We start from the raw sequence: 22,348 nt of genomic DNA on the forward strand, positions 1-22,348 counted from the left end.
CTGTGAGTTACTGACACCAGGGATATGGTGAAAGCTGATACAAGTGTCTCTGGGGCCGACAGTAGGATGTTTAGCAAATCTGACCCATGATTATTTCCAGAGACCACTTTTGCATTGCAGAATTTTCTAATGTGCTGCCTTAGAAAGCTCAGCTGTAGGATAGCATCTGCTCCATGGTTTTATCTTTCTTTGCCTTTTCTGAAGTTCATGGTTTTACTTGTATGTTGCAGAGGCATGGGGCTGTAATGGGACACAGGTTGAATGTGATGGAGAAATAAACTGAGTTAAACTGTGTGCAGTCTCTAAGGAATGGGAAGCCATTGGCCATCATAATGGCCAATGCTGAGAACAGATATGGTGTAGTACCAGCTAATTAGGGGTACAGCTGGCAGCCAGAAGGGCTGTGGCTGCATATGAAAATGGTGTCTTTAAGAAAATACGCTGAATGTAGGTGTGAAATTACTGAGAATTTATTTGAACACGTTTTAACATAATCTAAGAGATAATCCACACACAGCACAGGACTTAAAAATGTTTAAATTTGTACATGCATGTTGCACCATTTTTTCATTAGGGAATCCGTACTTTTCCCCTCCTGAACCTGGCAAGGACTGGGGCTTTGAAAATTAGTAGAATAAAAATTTAGAGACCCAGAATCTATCAGAATGGTGATTTACCTTGCTAAGAAATTAAATTCTCTTAGAGGGGAAAAGAGGTTGCATTTTGCGTCTCTCTACATCAAAAATGTTGTTGGATTGTTTCCTTAAACCTACTAGGTGAAAAAAGTCACCATTTCTAAGAAGTGACATTTGATATTTATGAAGATATTAAAAGCGATGTCGTAAGTAAAATAAAATAAGTATTCAACATGTTTCTTACAGAAATAATATTTTAATTTAAAGTCAAAATGATGGATTTCCTTACTACCCTTTTTCAGCTTTTCGTGCAAATTGTATGTAAATGAATGCAAATAAGCAGTCCTCACTACTAAGTCGCTTAGAAATATAAAAATGTATAAAATTAAGGTGTTCAGACAGATCTGTGCATCTCATTTAAGTAAAGAATGTTTAAACTTAAATATTTCAGCTAAAAAGTGTTATCGTTTCAGGAAGTAAAAAGTTTTTTTGTGCATTACAGAGGAAGTACCCAGAAATTATGTTACCTTCTGAAGACCTATTAGTGTATATGGGAGTTAATCCTGTGTCAGCCAACATAACAAAACAAACAAACAAGAAACAAAGAACTAACTAAGAGCTCAGCACTGCAATTCTGAGTGTTTTCCACCCAAGTGTGGACTAAGTTCCACCAGCTTTCATGACCTGTTTTTGTCTTTCTAGTTTACACTTCTGCAGTGGATAAACCTGAAACCTAGTGGAAAAGAAAGCTTGAAAATCAGAACCACAGAAAATTTTCTTTTTCATTCAAACCTGCTTAAAACCTGGTGCTACAGCCAGCAGACTCCCCACCTGACTCTAATGGGGCTATGCAGCATGAGAAGGGAAAATTCAGCTTGATTTTCAATACGATACCAGGCTTGAGTAATGCCTGTGGTGCTGTAAGGGATTAACGATCTCCATACTATTTATAATGAGGCAAACTAAATTGCAAATTTTAGAGAATTATTGGAGTTTTACTGTGCTGCCCAGCCAAATTCAGTGAGTGGGACTCATAAGTGTGTAAAACAGAGTTAATTTATATTGAGTATCCCCCATCTTTGGATGGGAGCTCTATGCAAATCATCTTTTCTGGTCATTAATTTAGGCTGTTTGCATTTCCTTTGCTGTGGGAGCATAAGTATGAAATATTAACTAAACTTCCCTGGTGAAAGTGCCCCCTTATGCCTTATACTTGATGTAGAAAATGTTTGCTCTTCTTGCAGAACTCCCCTGTAACTGAACGGTGAGAGCTGTGTTAGGCATTTGAAGCACCTAGTGATAATTGGCATTTAAAACAAATTTCCGTAGCTCTAGAAACAGGAAACCAAAGTATCTCTAGAAAGTCATTTGATGAACACTTCCGAAATATTGGGAAAAGTGTAGTGAATCTTTCAATGATTGATTTCATCATGATTGATCTTAGAGTTTTTTGAAGTAATTGATGGTATTTCTTTAGTTCAGTCCGTTAGTGCAAATAATTATTAATCAATATGCACTCAGCTCTTACTTTAAAAGATAATTTTAACACATGATTTATTCTGAACATTTCAATTGAACTACCTTTACAAGGAGAAAATCAATTGGCTAGTGGTCTAAAGCACTTTAATTATCTGAAGAGCTATATTCTGTTTTAGGATTTTTTAATTTTTTTTTTAATGCATTGTCCCATTGTGATAGAATTCTGCTGCTGGGCTGTACTTTGCTATCCTCAGAAATACACAAAATCTCTATTTCAGGTTATTTAGTCTTAGAAATTTTCAATTCAATACTGAAAACACACTAGGATTAAACCCTAACATTGGAAATGAAATAATGTGAAAAATGAAATAAAAATACAGCCTTTTCCACATGAGAAACCAGTTGATTTGGTTTGTTTTTTGGTTGGGTTTTTTTGTGAATGTGTCAGCACATTTGTCGTTTCTTTAGATGTTTTCTCATTCATAGCAAGCATAGCAGTGGAAAATTACAGTTAATTTGAAATGATAGCGTGATGCCAGAACTTATACAGAGGTTTGAAACATTATAGGACAAAAGGTGAAATCATTAATTCATTTGCAGTGAATATTAAATTTCTGAAATATGCATTACTCTCTCATTATATTTATATTTATGTGTTTTAATATGCCTGTAAATATTATTGTGCGTTTGAAGGAGCATTTGTGCCGTGTCCATGAGCATGTCAATACAGCCTTTCAAAGTAATTTGCACTTGGGCTGAGGCATAAGGTTATGGAGCCATCTGTCATCATGAAAAATCATTAGAATAAAGAGTGTGGTACAATTCCACTCATGTTCATGATACGTTGCATTTCAACAACGCCAGTACAAACACTTCTCTCAAATGCCCTTCATAGGCCTAACAGGAAAACTTGAAAATAATCTTGTGAACAAATAGATCAAATGCCAGTGTATTCACACCAGTGTAGGACTTCAGCCTGCAGACAGTCTTGTGGTGGCTCTTTGGGATCTGGGGTGGGTTGCCCTGAAAGTTCCAGGGGGAAAGTTCCTGTGTCTAACAATAAAATGAGTTGATGTTCTTGAAATGGCCTGAAGTTAATGTTTGATTATATATCCATTCTTTATTGCATTTCTTGTATTTCTCCCAAATTGGACAATGAACATATAATCATAAACATCCAGTTTGCTATTCAATGTGATTATAGCCATTGTTTCTCAGTTCTCATGGCTTTCTATAAAACTACAAGAGATTAATCATTTGTTCCTTTGGAGTAGTACAGGATTTTTTATTTTCTTGGTATACCAGAAAAGCTATATATCTTCAAAGTAGGAAAGTAGATCTTAGGGTTGTATTTTGCTGGAGACATTCTTTAAGAAGATTCCGTGGAGGATATTAGTAATGTAAGATTTTTAAAGAATCCAGTAATAAAGAGACAGCACTACAGTCTGAGGACCCAATTACTGAAACACTTGTACATATGTTTACTTTTAAGTCATTAAGTACTGTGCATATGGAAAGCATCATGTCCTTCATTTCTGAGCCTTGATCTTCAAATATAAGTGTTGTAGAAGCGGGTTTTTGAATTTTATCTGTTAGGTGCTGAGTGCCTTATTTATTGTCTGATCTAGCAGGAGATCTGCCTGCTCTATAGCTTGTAGCAGGTAACTTTGTTATCCAGGCAGACAGAAAGGAAGGAGTGAGTTTGCTTTAGGGTGTAAAAATATATTTTACTTGATGTTAATTCCTACAGCTGACGGCATGACTGGCTCTGAATGACCTCCCAGAGGATGTCCTAGAAGGAATGCTGTGGTAGTGTGTATTGTCCTGCTAAGAGCCTGTGACAGATGATCATACTTTAAATTATGTTTCGGATGAGACAGACAGAAGCAATAACAATGTGAATATTAGAATAAACCTTTGCTCATTTCAAGTGGATAATTAATGTTGTCAGTGGCTTGATCTGAGATCAAGATTTCTATAGGAGTAAGAGAAGGGTCAGACTTTAGACATATTTGCTGCTCTTGTTTGATGTCTGAGAGTCTGTGTGCTATCTCCCCGTCTGCAGAAATAGCAGCTCTTTTGTTTTCCTCTGTAATGATGTCTGTAATCAGAACTTTTGGATTAGTATATGGAGCTAAAGTTATTAATGAGAATTCTGACCTGGTTCAAATCAACCAGCTTTTTTCCTTTCAGTTCAGTTAATGGCCTTTCTATTTTTTGCTCAATAGCCTGTTTGAAGAACAGCTTTTAAAAACCTGGGATTGGAAGCAGTGCTATATCGTCTGCCTTATGAGAAAACAGATGAAGAAGATGTGTTCATGTAGCCAAATCAATAGTTTTTTAACCTGGCTGTTTTAGCTATACCTTTTTTTGAAGGTGATTATCTCCAACACCGGTTAGTCTGTCTACTGGGTATAGTAAAGGTGATCTCTTTTAGGTTATTTAGTTCCATTTCCAGCAGAAGTGAACTATTCAGGAAGTGTATTTAGAAAAGTCTATTTTTCAAGAGTTTTGAGGCTAGAACAAAGGAGAGGAGATCATGATGGTGTGCTGGTAGGGCTGCCACACGCACAAGTACAATAGCGAACACCTCTGACTGCGGAGGAACTGTCGAAGCACTGTAAAATCAAGCTGCTGTGTGTGAAAGATCAAGCAGGTTAACTCCTGGGATTTTTTTTTCTATCAAGATGCTTTCTTCCTTCCATTCTGTTGCCTGCTGTCTTCAGAGCACAGTAGTATTGAGACTCTGCAGATTTAAAACATCTGTCTTTCCATCTCCATTGTACTACAGAAGGATAGCTCTCAATTTAGTCCTCAAAAATTTAGCTGCATGTTAGGGTGCCTTTGCTTTTAGGAATTTTTATCCTTCTTGAGGCTAAAGGCTAGGCAGCTATTTTCCATAGTATTTTCTATACCATGACCCTATTGCTATTTCTTAAAAAAGAGTGTTTTTAGGCATTATTACAGAATTCAGGTCTATTTAAGTAAGCCCAGATTAGGAACCTAAATTATTTTCTATTGCCCAACTGAGTGTTTTCTTATGTGTCTGAATTCTGTTTTTGAGAGGCATGAAAACAGCAGCAGGCTTGCTATTGTTGTAAAGAAAGAGTCCATAGTGTAATTTGAAAACAAATTTGTAAATAGATACATTTTATTCATTTTAAACCATGGATAATGCACTCATATAAAACACTGGAATTTTCATATTGTGATGAATTTGATTAATTTGGCTCATTGGGTACAAATAAGTATGAACTATACAAATACATTTAACATCCTATGAAGAAGTGGGCATTAAAACTAGGTCTTGAGAAAAATTATAAAGTTTACGTTTTCAGGTTATATGATGCAAATACAATTATAATGTCTTTATAGGTACTCACCACAGGCTTAAGCTTTCAGGTTTGAACTCACATAAAACTGTCATAATTTATGAGCTGTGTCATGTTCGTGTTGGATAACTAGCTAGAGGATAAATCTGTACTTAATACAAATCTGTCTGAGCTGATGATGTTGAATACAATTTATATAGAAAGTATAGGTTTTTTTGTGAGAAACAGAGCAGTTTTATTTGACAACTTTAGTTGTAGGCATGGTTATTATCTTCTACCTTTGCATATATTCTCAGGAACATATTTTGCTTTCTGCACCTTATTTATCATTTCAGAATTTTCTTTTTTTATTTTCATTTTCTGCTTACTCACAGTGTATTGTTGTGTTCCAGTTTGGAGGTTTCTATTGTTTATAGCCATTTTTGTAATCATAAAATCATAGAACTATTGGTGTTGGGAGGGACCTTTTAAAGGTTATCTAACCCACCTACCTTGCAGTGAGCAGTAAAATCTCCAAGTAGATCATGCTGAGATCTTTGTTTAGATCTCAGATATCTGCTGGTACTGAAAAAGGAGGAAGGAGCCCACTGTGTCTGGGGTTCATAGTACAAGCAGCCAGAGATGACTCCATGTTGCATTTTGGGAAGGCAGGACCAGAGGCTCATGACTCATTTCAGAAGTTGTTCATTAACTGGATGTAGGATGAACCACTCTCATGACTGATTAGCATGGTACGCTATTCATAAATAACATGCAATTAGCATATGTTAATAATAAGCAATATTCAGCTGAAATGTCAGCATCCAAGCAGCTTAGATGACATCTGTTTGAGCAAGACATACAATACACATTCTAGCCCTGTTTTACAGAAAATCACTTAACCAAAATTCTTGGTTAACCAAAGTTTGCTTATCTCTCCCAGGGTTGTACAGCATGCAGACATTAGTCAGCTTTGCCGAGCACAGCCCCTGTAAAACTGGCATTTAAGCCAGCTGGCGTATTTCTACTGTATTCTGGGACTGAGAACATGAAACACAGTTTGTTTGGAAGGAAAGGAATCCAGTGAGCCTTGGAAAAGCTGAGAAAATCTCTTCCTAACTGATCAAATAAATGAAATTTTAGCTGGAGGTTTTGATGGTCCCTCAAGACATTTGACTAGGCACAAAGATGCAGATGTAGAAATGTGTCACTGTGGCAAATCTGAAATTCTCTCTCTATGATGTATCTGTATGTTCCCATATAAATACTGATATGTGGGTGAAAATCACATGAGAAATTATGAATACATTTCTAAATATAATATTCTGCCAGCATATTAAGTTCCTTTTTCAAGAACACCATAAGTTTCTTTGCACTAATAATTTATTTGAGAAATTTAATAACTCTGCTCCATGTTTGTGGTCATGTGCAAACCACCTATTTTTTGTAGGGCCTGATTTCAATGTTAACTTTTGTTTCTGATTTAAGACCTTCTTCCTCTTTACTGGTCAGTGTCCAAAGTATTATTTATTTATTATTATTGCTCGGTCGTGGTTCCATAGACTGGTAGCTCTTCTGCAGTCAGAAGAACAATTATTTTTGTTACCAAGCCTATTTTTCCCACTATTACCTTGACTTGAAGAATGGATTTGCTTCATTGTATTACAGAGAATATTTTCTGACAGCTTTTGAGTACAGATCATTAAAAAATTACCAGTTTGAAATGTTGACTTTTGTCTCTTTCTTTTTTTTTGTCTCAAAAATAGCTTATTACATCTTTCAACTTTCTAAATAATTAAATCTCCTTGAAAACTCATGTGAATTCTATGTTGGATAGTACAGGTTGTAATTAAGCAGAGTTATTAATAATTTTGTTGTTGATAAATTTGGGCAGAACTCTGCTCTTGCAGATACCAATTGACTTTACAGGTCTGATTTTCCTGCACAAAGACTGATGTACTCTGTGTATTGTTGTCAGTTTTACACTGTTGTAAAACCAGAGTAGCAGAATACAAAACTGTGCCAAAATCATGTGGTAGCTATACAAATAGTAGACGATTTATGGTATCTTTAGATGCCCATTTCATTACATTTAATGGCTCCTGTTTGTAAATTATGAGCTAGACAAGTGTTTTGTTGACACTTGACAATTGACACCTGATATAGGAAATTAATTATATTTACTCTTTTAGAGTAAAACAGGAACTTTGTATACTCTGGAGTTTGTCCAAGTCCAAGCCATGCTAAAGATAAAGTTCTGTTTAGGAACTGTATCTCTTGAGCAAAGGATGTCTTAGGATGCTTAATCATAACCATCAGTAGCAGAAAAGAGCATCACAATTTCCTAGCCATGTTCTTAATGGTAATCTCTTAATAATGGATTTCCAGTAAAACCCAGTGTATGTTTTTGTTTTGAGGTTTATCCGTCAGCTACCTTAGAGTCCCAGATATTTGCATTCTGAGTTACTTATTTTTGTTATTCTCCCATACCTGTCTTTTGTTCACTTGATTTGTCTGTATGAAGATCTTCCTGGTCCATAGTTGAAATTAATGAATAGTGTTTTCCTGTCACTGTTTAAGTGATAATATTTTGTAAAAGAGCACAGCTGCTAATTTTAGTGCAGGAACATCCCTCAGTTATATCTCAATTTTAAGAGGAAGTAACCAAACCCAAGTCATTCACTAGAGCTTTATATGTTACTTTATTCAAGCCTAAAATGATGCTCCTGTGAAAGAAGATGTAAGAAGCTGCAAAGTTTGCAGCCCCTCATGTTTATATTTTTACACCTTGTATTTCTGACAGTCAAACCAGGCTACAAAACAGGGCACTTTATATTTTTGAAAGAAGAGTTTTAAGGCAGCAGAAATGTGAGCTGTGCGTAGAAGAGTGTGCTCACCATGCTGATTAGAAAGGTAACCAGAGCTTCATTGTAACACATGGGGCAATTCTTCATCCTTAACTTTCAGTATTGAATACTACACAGAAGTTATTCTTCCTCAGCTCTTTACTCAGTAGAGAAAGAATTTTGCTTCTCTAAAAGTCTGTTTTCTCCTCCATTGAGACCAGCCTGCTAAGGATACGGAATGGCCATTTTTGTGCTTCTGCATCATGTTCACTCTCCCCAACACTCTCCTTATCCTTAGGCATTAAATAAAAAGTTAGTGTAGCTCAAGAGAGGAGTGCAAATACTAAATACTCTGCATGTGTTACTGTGAGGGCAGAGAGGGACTACCAAAGTGCTTCTGCTGTTCCATTGAGCAGACTGACTTCTTGCAATTTTAGAGGGATCTTGTTGTTCATGACATGCTGCTAAGTAGGTAATAGCTAGATTGCAGGTTAATGCAGGGGGCAGTTTATTTGCCCATTGGATTAAAGCTTGCAGAAAATAGATGAACAGAAGAGGAAAGATCAGAATTAGTTGAGGAGAAGAAGTGACTTTGGGAGCTTTTAATCATTTTGCCTGAATTAAAAGCCATCTGGTATTTTTAATTTTTTTGAAATTCATTAGACAAAAAAAGAGTCGGTTTCTGTCATGGATTTATTTTTCTGCTTCAGCAACCAATAGGCTTTTATTCAATTATTTATAGTGACATATCAGTAGCTGTGGAGGGTTCAGATTTAATATGGTAATGGCAGTATTATATCAGCATGCAAACTTTAAAATGAGGTGGAATGAAACATTTTAAAGTAATGTTTTAGTCTCTTCTTTCTATTAACCCCTCAATAGCTACAGCTTTTCTGTGCAGCTGTGGGTTTTTCTAAGGAGCTGTTGAATATGAGACAATGAAGGTTCATTCTTTCTGTAGATGCCCTGTAGATAAGGTTCTCAGACACAGATTCATGAAAATCACGAAATAATTCTATCAAAAGGTTGCGTGTAAGCAATGCAAGTCCATGTCCCATCTGTTCTGAGCAGTAAAGCGGGTATCTTTCTGATTCCCAATGTGTTTCGCAGTGAAGGCATAGTAAATGGGAGCAATTCAGACCCCATTCTCAATTCCTTGTTTATATTTTCTATGGGGAAATTCCCTTTCTGTATTTCTCTGAGCATTGCATCTCAGATGTGCTTTACTTTTAAACAAGGATTTGGTGCTGTCATTTTTTGATGTAACTTCTCACATCACGTTATCAATGCTTGCCATTCCAAGATCATGAGGGTGCTTACAGAAGTCTTGAGATAAAAATTTTACAATTCTTTAGATGCATGATATTGATTTTTCAGCCCTTAGAGATTTAGTGGCTTGTGTTTGCAGGCTTTTCTACACCATTCATGTGAGCAGGTATTACTTTAAAGGAGAAAAGCTAATTTATTTTTTTTTGAGCAGCAGAACTGAAAGTCTCTTGTCCAACAGATTTTTGTCCTGTATTTTCTAAACTCTTTGTCTCCAGAAAGATATCAGCTCCTTTCATATTACACTCCCATCTGAAAAAAAGGCACCAGTTGTGCAAAGTTCATCAAGTCTAAAGCTACACACATGCTGAGTAGCCAGGATAAATATCTTGGTCAACCAACTGGCAGTTCCACAGCACTGCCTTAGAGCTGAGTTATGATCACAGTCCCAATGGAGCGGCCAGCAATTTCAGTTTCTGTCCTTGACCCAGACAGGGATTTGTATAAAACCATTAGGAACTTAATTATTTTTGGTACTTTTATTCCTAACTGTATCTTAAATCAGGCTGTAGTGGGAAAAAATATTCATAGTTTGAAATACAGACCAGCATGATCATAAAAGCTTCCTTTTCTTAGGCAACTAGATTAAAAATGCAAGGGATGTGTAACTTCCATCACTTGGTGCTTTGGGAAAATACATAAATGTCATAAGAGTAAGGATTAAATTGTGAGACTTGGATAACAGAACTGTTATATTCTCATCATAAACTGATCTAATTTCTCAGATATAAAATGTGTGATTGGGCTGTGCAGTTTTGAGAACATTTTTCCTATTTACCATGGCAGACTATTGGCAGGAGGAAGCAAAACTGCCTATTACATAGGCATGATAAAGCTGCAGAAACTAAATGGAAGTTGAGGTGGAAACTCAAAGACAGAGGACTTTCATTAGGAGAGTAACAGCCTCTGCTCTCCCCCAGCATTGCTATTCACTTCATATTGATGATTTTATAACTACAGAAAGCTCTGTGAATTTAATTGCTAGAAGTTAGCTTTTATTTCTTTTACCAACATCCAAAATTCATGCCCAGGGGCACCAGTCAGTCAGTCAGGAAACAAATCTTTGCTCTGAGTTAGCCTTTGCAGGTGGTTTAAAGAAAATTTAGTTCCTTCCCACTTGGCCATGCCAGCACCTTTATCCTCCTGATGAGTTCAAAGTGAAAGTCTCCTCTGAGCTCACTGCCGGTGCTGCTGCCATTGATTGGCAAGCCTGAGGTGCTAAACAGTTGTGCAGCTGGCAAGCTTTGCCCCTGAGAGAAAGCACATCACCTCTGTGCCTATTATTCTGCCTGAAAATACGTAACTGCACCTTTCCCAGAAGTGGCAGCAGTGAAAAATTGGACCACTTTCTGCATCAGCAATTTTAAATGCTAATTGTACATGCTGGTGGATAAACATGGGGGCACTTCTAACAAGAACATAATTTATCTTTTTATCCCTTCATCGTCATGTCCACAATGTTCTAATTAATAGGTTTCCTGAAGTCTGTTGTGTGGTAACTTTATGATATTTCTACTGTTTGGTATATTTTCTACAGTGATGTGCAACTTTGTAATGTCTTCCTAGGTTTTCTGCTTCTTTCCTCTGAACATATGTTATGCCATTTGTCAAGTGATTTAATAGCGCCCCTTGACCTTAAAAATAAAATAAAGCTAGATCAGTGTATAAAACCATAAAAAACTTTAAAAGCAGCCTGTACTGCACCTTCTCTCACTCAATCCAAGAGCCATGAGACAGAATCATTCATTACTTGCTGTTCCTGCAGTAGGTGAAATGACATGGCATATCTCCTTATTTGTTTTAATGTTTAGTTTATATAATGGAAGGTTTAATTTTTGGTAAGAAGTTATTAAAAAAAAAGGTACAGAGAAAGTGATCTGTTAAAGTAATGAATTATTTATAATATACTGAGTGTTAGCCAGAAACACCAACTACTCAGCCCATTGCAAGCACCTGTACCACTATCTTATGGTGTTCTTTATCACTGAACTTACAGACATCATATTTACATTAGTGCTTAAATTCAGTGGGAAAAAACTGTGTGGCATGAATTTGACAGATGTACCATAAGAACTTAAACACCTGTTTTCTGTTTAGTAATCTAAGAGCTTTGGAAAGCAGAAGCACAACACAGACCTAGGGCATGTGTGATGAATATAATTTCTCTTTATGATTCACAGTCATCACATAAAAGTGATTTTAAAAAATGCTTAGTGTTTTTTTGCATTATTTCAACTTTAGTTTTCTGCTATTGTTACAGTGATAGTTGTTAGTAATGTCTTAAAATTTGAACAATTCCTCTACCATGCAGCATGAAATACTGCAGTCCTTAAATGCTCGACTTCCCCAGCTCAGTAATTTGCAGAGAGGGGCTGCTCTGTCTGCTCTTCAAAGGGGAAATTCTTTAGACCTATTTGCAAGTGTGAATCCGGAGTGATGTCTCAGAGGTCAATGCATTGCCATATGGAAGCATATTTCAGTCTACCTTTCATCCTTCCTGCTTGTGCTGGCATGGTCTGTATATGAGAAATGAGAGCAGAAAGAGGTAGGTGGAAAGGGGAGATACTATACTTACCATACCACTGATATCACACAAGATGGAAATGTATAGTGCATCATTTTAAGAAAGGATACTCTGATCTATTTGCTGGAGTGGCTTTTGCTTAGCATCTGAGGGAGCCTTCTCTAATTCTTTGTGTTCTTCAATTACAATGCCACCTTCATGTGCAAGACACAATTTTTAGCAAAGTCATGAAGATTCTGTGGTCAAGTCCAAGAAGTTGTTTTCATCTATCTGTGGGTCATCTTTTTATTTTTCTAAGATTCCAGTTAGTAAAAAAACAGATTAGATTTGCTTGGGACCAGCTGTAATCCTGTGTCCCTGAGACAGCCAATACCGTGGGATGCTTTCCTCCCTCCTCTCCTCTCCCCAGCACTTTCACCTGAGGAGGGAAGTTCAAGGGGAGTGACAGCCTAAGCAGTTTGGCTCGCTGAGGAGTCTGCCACACTAGACATAATTTCAATTTACTGCTGTCCAGTGCAAAATGGAACAGAGGTAGAGATCTGCCTCATGTCAGCTAGAGAATTCTGATTCTAAAGGGAACTCTGCAGTGCTGCTGCAGTTGCACAGACCTAATTGTGTGTGTACAGATATGCAGCCAAACACATAGACACTAAGGAAAGCAATTACAAGGCATAGCCAGCAAAACATTTTCTTTTTTTTTTTTTTTAAGTCTTCCTTTCTGGAGCTCATTTGTTCATCTAAAATAATACATATATTTCTTTTTGTAATGAGTGGGTATTATCATGCAAATTCCACAACTATTAGCAAATCTTTCAGCAAAAAGGATTAACTCTTACCTTACTACTGTTCTTGATTGTTTCATGGGGGAAGTAAATAAAGAGGGTACTTGCATAGTCAGGGGTCTCTTTGACTAGAAATTCTATGTTAGCATTTATCTGTTGTAGCTGGGAACTCTGGGACTGGTGATTTTCCGAAGGTGAAAGTGCAGGATACATATTGCTTTAATCACTGTTACACAGAGTTGATCCAGGTTTGTATCTATTGTTACAATCTTGTTTACGATTTGGGTTTCAGTCTCTCATTGAGACTGCAGGCTGCGTTCGTCCCTGGTAATGCCAGTGGTGGTTTGAACCACAGTTTGAAATAGTCTCATTTAAAACACAATAGAACTAATGAATAATATTGAAATTCAGGAGATAGAATCAGTAAACAAGAAAGAACATGTGTTTATTCTCCTATTTTTTGCATTGAAATAATTTTACAAATAGCATTAAAGTTTATTTCAGCCCCACACCTCCTGTGAACTACAAAAGCATTATCGACACTGAAAGGATATTTTCTTAATCAGTTCCTCTTTTCCTTGTTCAATGTAGTATTTCTAATCTATCTAATTTCAATTTAGTATTTCAGATGAGAGAAAAAATAACTGCATATACTGTAAATTATTCCAAAGGTTTGTCACTCTTACTGTATTTTCTGTTCTTCTATTAGACATTCAGTTGAAAGTGTGGTGACAGAAATTGCGAATTGCTTTCTTTTAATGTTATCAATGTCACATGCAGATATATGTGACTTTTCTGTTCCTACACTGCACATCCAAGTGCAAGAATCTGCTGAATACTCAAGCTCTCAGAATCGCTGTGTAAGAATCCATTTTCTACTGGTTGTTTATTAGGACTGCTAGGGTATTTTTAGTTATCACTTGTGCTCAGGATTTTGTTCTGAAGTATGCAGGTTTTCATACATATCTTGAGTTCACTGTTCAATCCTGTTGGTTCTTCATAATGCACATCTTTGCAATCTCACCAAAGATATTCCCATTAGCTGTTGGTTCCTTATTTACAAATTGTTTTTGCAGATTCTCAGTGTTCTTTAACATGTTTAATATATGAGCCATGTTGATTTTGTGCCACTTTCTCATCAGAGATATAATAAGGAGAGATATTTATATAGAAATTAAAGCAAGTATTTTCAAAAGTTATCTTTATCTGCTGAATTTGTAATATCATCACAAAATGGTATGAAATTTCCCAAGAAGACCTGTTTTCTATTAAACAGTGTTGATTGGTATTAATCACGCTACCACTCAATCTGACTGATTGCCTCTTTTAACACTATTTTCACAATTTTTCCCTACAATGAAGTCATGTTGAGATGATCCCATTTATTTCCTTGAAATGTTGACACGTGTTTTTTTTAGATTTTAGAATTTCTGCTGTATTATAGTAGATATTACACTTCAAAATACTTATCCAGAGAAAACTCTCAGACTGTCCCTTAGAAATTGTAAACCACAAGTAACGTCCTCTTGCAAATTTGAAAAAAAATCATGTAGATATTTTCTCTTCAGTAATCTCCTTATTTGCCATTCAATTGACAGCCTTCTTTCTCCCCAATATATATAAAAAATACTTCCTTTGTATTATTGCTAATAATTTCTGTGTAGTAAGGGACATGAAGATAATTTTAATTTCTTATATAGTCTGTATTTTTTTTTCATTAAAAATATGTCCCTTTACATAATTTAAAACAAAAATTAAATGGAATGATGACAGAATTCTTATTTCTGTGCTTCCATGAGTTTGGGATGTGAAGGATATTGCTGTGGAATACTTAGCCCATAGCAGAAAACGATGTTTGCATATTGTGAAGTTTAAAATAAATGCTACTTCATCATGATTTTTCTGTATTTCAATTAACCTTAATACAAAACTGATCCAAATAGTTATAAATTCATATCCTAAAGAAAACTATGAGCATGAAGAAAGTGGTTCATATGCACTTTTAAATTATGTTGCCCAAAGTTTGGTAACAGTAGCAACTTATGTATTTCAAAATGCATGTGTCTGGGGTATGGTTGGGTCTTTTTTGTTTTAAAATCCATTTGAGTCTACAGTTCTGCTTTTCTGGTTTCTTACAACTTTAAAATTTTGTTTTGACATTGACAAACTAAATGTACAAATGCCAAGAGAATTCTCATACTGTGTTGAGAAGATTTCTAGTAGCCCAGGCCACTGTTTGCCAAGAGTTTGAAATGCTGGAGACTTTTTTTCCATTGAACAGAACATTTTCACACTCTGAAAAAATAATGCATAATTTTTTTTTAGTTATAAATAAAAATCCAACATATTTGAAGTGTGCATCATAAATTCTATTTTCTTTCCCTAGCAAAATGACCATGAAGTTTTCTTCTTGCCTAGGTTAGAAAAGCATAAGTTATGTCATTCTTGTTTGCATCGAAGAGCTGTCTGGATTTTGAAAAGGCAACACTTCCAATTGCCTGGTTTGAAAGAAAGGGTAATAATGCTCTTGTAGTATTGAAAAAATAATCAAGGGGCTACTAATACTTGTTCTTAAGCTTGTTCCTTAAAGGAGAATTATATCCATACTTTGCAACATTTTGCCAGTTTCCTTAAGGCTTTTTGCAGCTGCATTGATTGTTGCTGCTAATTGGAAAAGTAATTGGAACATGCCTGCCTCTTGCATTTTACAGCCATGCCCTGTCATTAGCAAAAGTGATGCCCTCTGACCCTGACCGCTCTCAGAGGTCAGAATATATCATTATATTGAGTGCAGTATTTCATAACAAAGGGCACAGCAGTAGCATAGCTTAAACATTTGGGTGGTGTTTTTAGTGAAAAGAATAGCTTATCAAGGGAAAGAATGACCTGCTAACTATATTTATCTTACACTTTGAGTAACTGCTGGCAAAATACAGAGTCCTGAGACGTGCTGTGTAAATATTTTATGAAGGAAGCTTCTCCAGCAGAGATGTTAATAATTTAAAATATGATGTACTACATACTGAGTTTTAGGCATAGACATTTAGTAATAAATTTGTATTTTGTATGAAAGACTAGTAAATGACTCCCTTGCCACGTATTTTGTGTTACAATTGTGTTTGCATGTCTTCCTTCATAAATTATGCCTATGTATATATATGTCACAATAAACGTGGATTTTTCAACCAGACATGATTCCAAGGTCCATTTAGAAAGGATTATGAGTCACTTCTAAAAATTATGTAGTCTCCAAGTCAATAGTGTCTGCCTCCAAGAATATTTTGTTGGAGTTGTACATTTATTTTGGTTTTCCTTCTGAAACTTCCTATGCAATTCAAGGGATAACAGTCTCCCAGACATGCAACTATTGGTTTTAAGTCAGGTTTTATTCTGTTAAGCATGGCTGCAACAAGGGTAGCATTCCTCTTTGCCTTGGCAGTCAGTCAGTTGGAAAAGTTGGCCAGGAAACTGAAGACCTACTTTGTAAATACTTTTCTGTCCTCATCCAATTTAGGCACATAACTCCTCTGGACTGAGTTTTAAATGTACTTTGTTTAGAAAACTAATTTATGGTATTTGCATATGACTTGAGTGCTTTGGGTTGTTTCAGAATAATGTTGTGGTGATAAATATTCACATTATATTTCCAATTTTCATAGTATTCATGCTGGGCAAACAAAGTAGATAGACCACACAACAATAAATCAGTGTAAGGACAGGCTTATAAATGTGTCAGTCAAAATATCTTTTAATTCCTCAGGTCTAAAATTTTATTTGCCAGTTCTGCTGTTTGTATTGTACTCTTATCTTTTTGTCCTTAGTTGCACTTGCTATTTTATTATCTCATGTTTTTTTAATAGGAAATTAAGTCTATGTTCTGTGTAGAACCAGAGAGAGCATCCAGAGCACGCAGTTATTTTCCAGTTTGTCAGAATAGGTTTGCCATTTCATACATGTATGGTATTTATGACTGCAATATAATAAAATATTTAAAGTTCGTATTATAACTCTTCTGTACTAAAATTCAGAACATCTTCTGTCAGGTAGAAATATTGCATCCAGCATTAACTCTGTCTCTCTGTATCAGATAATGTGCTCTTATTTGTATTTGTTAATAAGTGCAGACATTCATACTTTAGTACCTGATGGGGATGTAAGAGACAGAATATAGATTTTTTTTCCCCTAAATTAGAAAATTATCTGAACGGATGGTTGATTAATAATCATTCTAAATTGAAGTGCTTTTATAAGCTACCATACAGAACCTCACTTTTAAAAAATCAATCTTTCAAAGCTGTCACTTTTGTCATTTTTTAAGCGTTTGTTGAGGAGGAAAGAGAATATTTGTCCTAATTCTGAGCTCCCTAAGCTGTGCCAAGAAAAAGAAAAAAAAATTAGCCATCCCACTAATGCACTGTATTGCAACAGAGATTAAATTGATCAGTCTGCTTAGGCATTTCCAGGGTGTCCCTTGCTGTAATATCTGGGCTCTGTATTGATGTGCTCCAACAGTGCACTAATAGCTAATAGAAAATACTTCAGTAGCTAGCAATGTATCTAATTCCACAAATTACTTTTACCATGGTGGATTATTGAAATCATAAGCCTGGTGTTTGAAAGGGCTGAGACTTTGGTGGAATGCTAAGAAGAAAGGACGAGCATATTTCTCAACTTGTGACAGCCTATTCGGAGTACGTGATGGCTCCGAGCTGGCCCAGGAAACTTTCCCACAGAGGTTTATTGCAGGGCTGGGGCTGAGAGTGAGGGTGAGAGACAGTAATTTATAAGAACTGATCCTGGATCTGTCATCGACTCTTTGAGTGGTTTTAACACTGAATTCTGCTGCAATTTCCTCTTCTTAATGAGCCAGTGAGGATGAATCACTTAATGTTTGAACATATCTTTTAAAATGTTACAGGCTGTTCTTTGTCGACTTTCATTAAGCTTTTATTTTAATCTAAGAAGACCAGTCAAACACAAAAGGCATGCAAAGTACTTCATATTTTGGCAAAGCCTGTTTAGAATACTGTACGTGGATATAAGGAAAGAGAGAAAAAGAGAAAACTGGGTCAAAGTGCATTTAAGTGCATTCTCTGAGTTTATGTCTCCTGGTATGACTGACCTGAAATGTGTAATGCTGAAGCTCCTTGCAAAGAATCTGTTCCTGGGTCTTGAACAACGTGCAGCACAGACGGGGTAGGAATTTGTAGTTTTGCTGCAGGTGAACTTCCTGTCATAATGGATGCGTTCAATAAGCTCTAGTTATTGAATTTAAACAGAGTCTCAATTCTTAGAGCAATTCAAGAAGTTTTGAACACCGAGACCTTGCAAATGCCACTTTTGACCTCTTAATAAATTATAAATACATGACTCAGGGGCTCAGAGCATGGATGCATTGCATTTTCTCTCCCTTGAAAACAGGGAAGCAGACTCAGGGAAGGGGCACTCAGCTGCGGAGAATTGTTCTTTGTTACTTTCTTCCTCTGTAGGTTCTTTTATTGCCTTTAGACATGCTGTAAACAAACACCAATCTCTCTCATCTGTCACATTAACTTGCAGGCTGCTCAGCAGTCCTCAAAATCTCACAAAGGTCATAACATTTCTTTAATCATATCAAGTTTACTTTTCCTGTGACTGCCCATTTTCCATGCTGTTGTCTTGAAAATAAAGTATGTGATATTAACCTTTGGATATTTGATTTGTTGGTATTGCCAAGAGGAAGTTGAAAGCAGACAAGATCACAGTTTATTGTTTGTATCTGTTGTTCTGAATTTATGGTGTATTTAATTAATCCCATGTTTCATGTCATCCATTAGTCACCTGAAAAGGCCAGAATTACTTTGACTTTTCAAGGCAGGTTGTTTGGGGACAGGGCTTTTGTCTGAAGTTTCAGAGCTTAATCATGTCTTGGGAAATGCTGATGGTCCTCATTGCACTGACAAACACTGCTCAGATACTTCTCACTAAAACTCAAGGATAGCCTGGACACCCCTTTTGAAGTCAAGACACGTTTTCCTAATGCCTTATTGTTGGAGACCTCTATATGAATGAGAAAGGTTTGTTTTCTTTGTAATGTGAAGTGTATTTCTCAAAGGAACCATGTAGGCATTTTATGTATCCTGTCTTGCCAATGCCTGTAGTCTCTGTGTGCAGCATAATGAGTTTTGTAGACTTTTACTGTCTTTTGTATGGAGAGTTTTAATTTTTCCTCTCAGAGTATTTTGTAGCTTTACACTGTTCTGGAAAGGAGGTGGAAAAGGAGGATTTTTTTGGAGTACAGTCTTGCTAAGCCTGAGGCTACAGGGTGCAGGGGTTGGTGGATTTTCCTGAACTTCCAGTCCCACACTGTTAGATGTTCATCTTCTGAAAACGAAAAACTGCTTTTATGCACATACTGTTGTCAGACTACAACCAAAGGAGCACTATATTTCCAAGTATAAAGGCTATGATCTCAGAGGTCAAACTTTCTTTATTTTACTGCATACTCAAAAGTTGAATGAAACCAACTTGTATTAGATCTCTGCTCCTCAAATGTTTCATTCCTCCATTAACTTTTTCTGTCTCTGCACACTTGTGTGATTTGTCCAGTGGTTTGTCTCCTCTCTACTTCTACCTTCACTTGCCTGAGTCTGGTTCTCACTCAGTTAAAACATTTGTCTTCACTTTCTTAGTCTCCTTCCTGTAGGCTTGGGATTCTTTTCTGAAGTTTGGCTTCTACCAAAGTCCTCTTATATCAAATAGAAAGAAACCTCTCTAGGGGTCATGTCCTCTGGGTTCCTTAGGTATCTAAGGTAAATTTTACACCCATCATTCATAGTGCCTGTGTACTGATTTTTTTCCCTACAGTAAAAACTGACAAGCTTGCACTCAGATTTTTATCTTTAGATATCTAAAATTTGAGATGATTCTCACATTATTATTTATAGCTTCTTTATAGAATTCCTAAGCCCTGTTCCTTTTTCCATCTTTTCCTAGTACCTTCTCCAGTAATATTGTCACATTTTATTATGCTATTCTCTATGTCCCCTTCAGATTTATACATAAGTACTTCATCAACCTTTAAATCTCCTGGTATCTCCATAAACATATGTTTGTTCCCCTTCTTCCCTCCTTGAAGTTCCCTTAGCTCTCCTCTGTTTTAAATTTACTTCTCAAAAAATTGTTTTCTCCCTTATGAGTTCTTCACAATCTTTTTCACTCATTTCTTTAATAGCTGGTTTGCAGAAGAGAATAAGAGCTGAGAGGCAGAGGTGTCTTGAGTAATGTCCTCTTTCTTGCTTTTGTGCCAGCTAAAACAGGATTAAGGAGTACTCAGCTGGTTTTCACTGCTGTGCTCTCACTTTTTCCCTTCCCCAGCATCCTCTGAACCCAGTTCCTTTGACTTTCTTCCTGCAGAAGGCAGGTGGTTGGATGCCCTGAAAGGAAAAACCATGGAGCTAAGCTCTTGAGGAACAGATGTGTGTACTGACCTGCAGTAATAGCCTAAAACCTCTAGAAGTCCTTTCACTTTACTCAGAAACAGCTCTTTCACACTATGGTCATTAACATTTGTTTCCTGCAGTGGCCTGTTGTTTAAATTCTCTGACACATAAAACCAAAGTCTTTGGGAGAAAGTAGGTAGGGGAAAAAAATATACATTCCATTCAGCAATTTTGATCTAGTACCATATGCTTTTTACTCAGCAACTTCTTTTCCTGTCTTTAAACTCCATTGTAGCAGCAGCAGCACCTGCCTCTCCCAGACTTCTCATGAGCACTCCTAATCATCTCTGCCTCACCTCCCCCTCCATCTCAGACACCCTTTGCTTGCTAGTGGAGAATGAAGCAGGAGGTGAAGTGTTTCTTTCTTGTTTCTCGTCTCCCTTACATGCATTTTACTTGTACAAAACTCTCACATTTCCCTTTGAACAGAGGAAAAGTCCTTGTGTATGAACCAGATCTTAAACAAGTTTCTTCTCTAAATTCTTCTTACCAGCCACCAGCTTCATGGTGCTTCATGTGCCATCTGAGATGAGGGTTGTAGTCCTTTAATTGTAACACACTTCTAGCAATTCAGTCAATAAATGAATGATATGAAGGGTCAGGGTTTACAAACTACTGAACTCTCTTCTTGTGTACTATTATTCTCTTACTTGCTTTCCCCATTGAAAAGTAATTGCTTTGAGCACCAGAAGTGATTCCAGAAGATGACACCTTTATAACCAGCCTCAGGATCTCGCTCTGAGGGAAAAGCCAGCCTGCAAAATGCTGTATACCTCACCCAGCAATTATGCTGTTGTAGATAATTTCAGAAAGCCCATTATTTCTGAAGAGGATTGGGTTTTTTTCACCAGTGGTACTGAAAGTGGATGCTTTTTCAATGGATTTTTATATGGCTTCCCCAGAGTTGTACAAATAGGAGGTACATTATTTCTTTTTATTTATCACAGGCTTTTTTCCTTAATTTAAAGCTTTATTCTGTTATGATAAAATTTGTTGATGAGCAAAGTTTAGAAAATCCTTGGAACCTCCTAAAATATAGGTTTTAAATTTTCTGTATTAAAAATATATCATTAAGAAGGTGTAATGATAATTGCAGATCATGCAATTCAATCCACGATAAAATATTTTAATGTGTTAAACAATTTTTTTTCATGTTGATACCAAGATGTAGCATGGATATGGTCTTCTGTGGCAACTTATTACTGAATGTTGTCTCTCAGAAGTCAATGTACTCTTACTTCTGCTTGAATTTTTGTGTGTACATCATGAAATACCTATTTTTGCTGAAAAAATCCGTTATTGGAGAATGATAATGCACTTCAACTGCAGTCTATGAGAGCCTGTAGCAAACTGGGAGCAGCACAGGTGTTTCTTGAAGTGATACCAAATGGAACATGTACAGTTCAGATGAATCAAAATGAATGCTAACATTTAGGGAATAATGAACTGTTTCATTTTGGTAGATAATTTTAGAGCAATGTTTTCCACCATTTCTGCACCCTAGCTTTTTCCAAAGCTGTTTCTTTCATAGAAGAATTTAGCATTTGACTTTTCACCCAAGCCTGAATTTTGTACTTCATAGAAATTCTAGTTCTTAACAGGTCTTAGAAATGAGTAACCTCCAGTGCATATTTCAGAGGCAGGAAATGTATTAAAAGCACTGTCTTTAGGAAAATGGTATGCATAGCCCTCAATATGATCTATTGTTAACACAATGTAATTTTAAGAAATTTGATTAGATTATGCAAAAGAAGTTCCCTTAAATTATTAAAACCAACATAATAGTTGTTGGATGAAGAAATGGTGAGACAGTACTGAAATGTATAGTATTCTGCCCTCTTCCATGTCCATGAGGACGTAAAGAAGAAAGAATTTCTCTTCAACAGAATGCTGCTCCTGTTTGTAGTGCTCTAGGGTGGCAGTGACCATCTCACAGAGGCTCACTGTGTTCCACAGGGAAACGA

General features: G+C 36.3%; 1 protein-coding gene and 1 long non-coding RNA gene across 13 annotated transcripts in view; one reads left to right on the forward strand and one right to left on the reverse strand.

The window, feature by feature from the left end:
* PARD3 (par-3 family cell polarity regulator) overlaps nucleotides 1-22,348 on the forward strand; it is a 446,575-nt gene that overhangs the window by 390,334 nt on the left and 33,893 nt on the right. The gene's annotated exons all lie outside the window — the stretch shown is intronic.
* The window catches only part of LOC131575445 (uncharacterized), a 62,657-nt gene continuing 58,151 nt past the window's right edge, over nucleotides 17,843-22,348 (reverse strand). Inside the window, exon 3 of the long non-coding RNA XR_009276803.1 lies at nucleotides 17,843-20,318. This is a non-coding gene — a long non-coding RNA (uncharacterized LOC131575445). The remainder of the gene's footprint in view (nucleotides 20,319-22,348) is intronic.

This window comes from Poecile atricapillus, chromosome 2 (assembly GCF_030490865.1).
Source record: "Poecile atricapillus isolate bPoeAtr1 chromosome 2, bPoeAtr1.hap1, whole genome shotgun sequence".
NCBI classification, from domain to species: Eukaryota; Metazoa; Chordata; class Aves; order Passeriformes; family Paridae; genus Poecile; species Poecile atricapillus.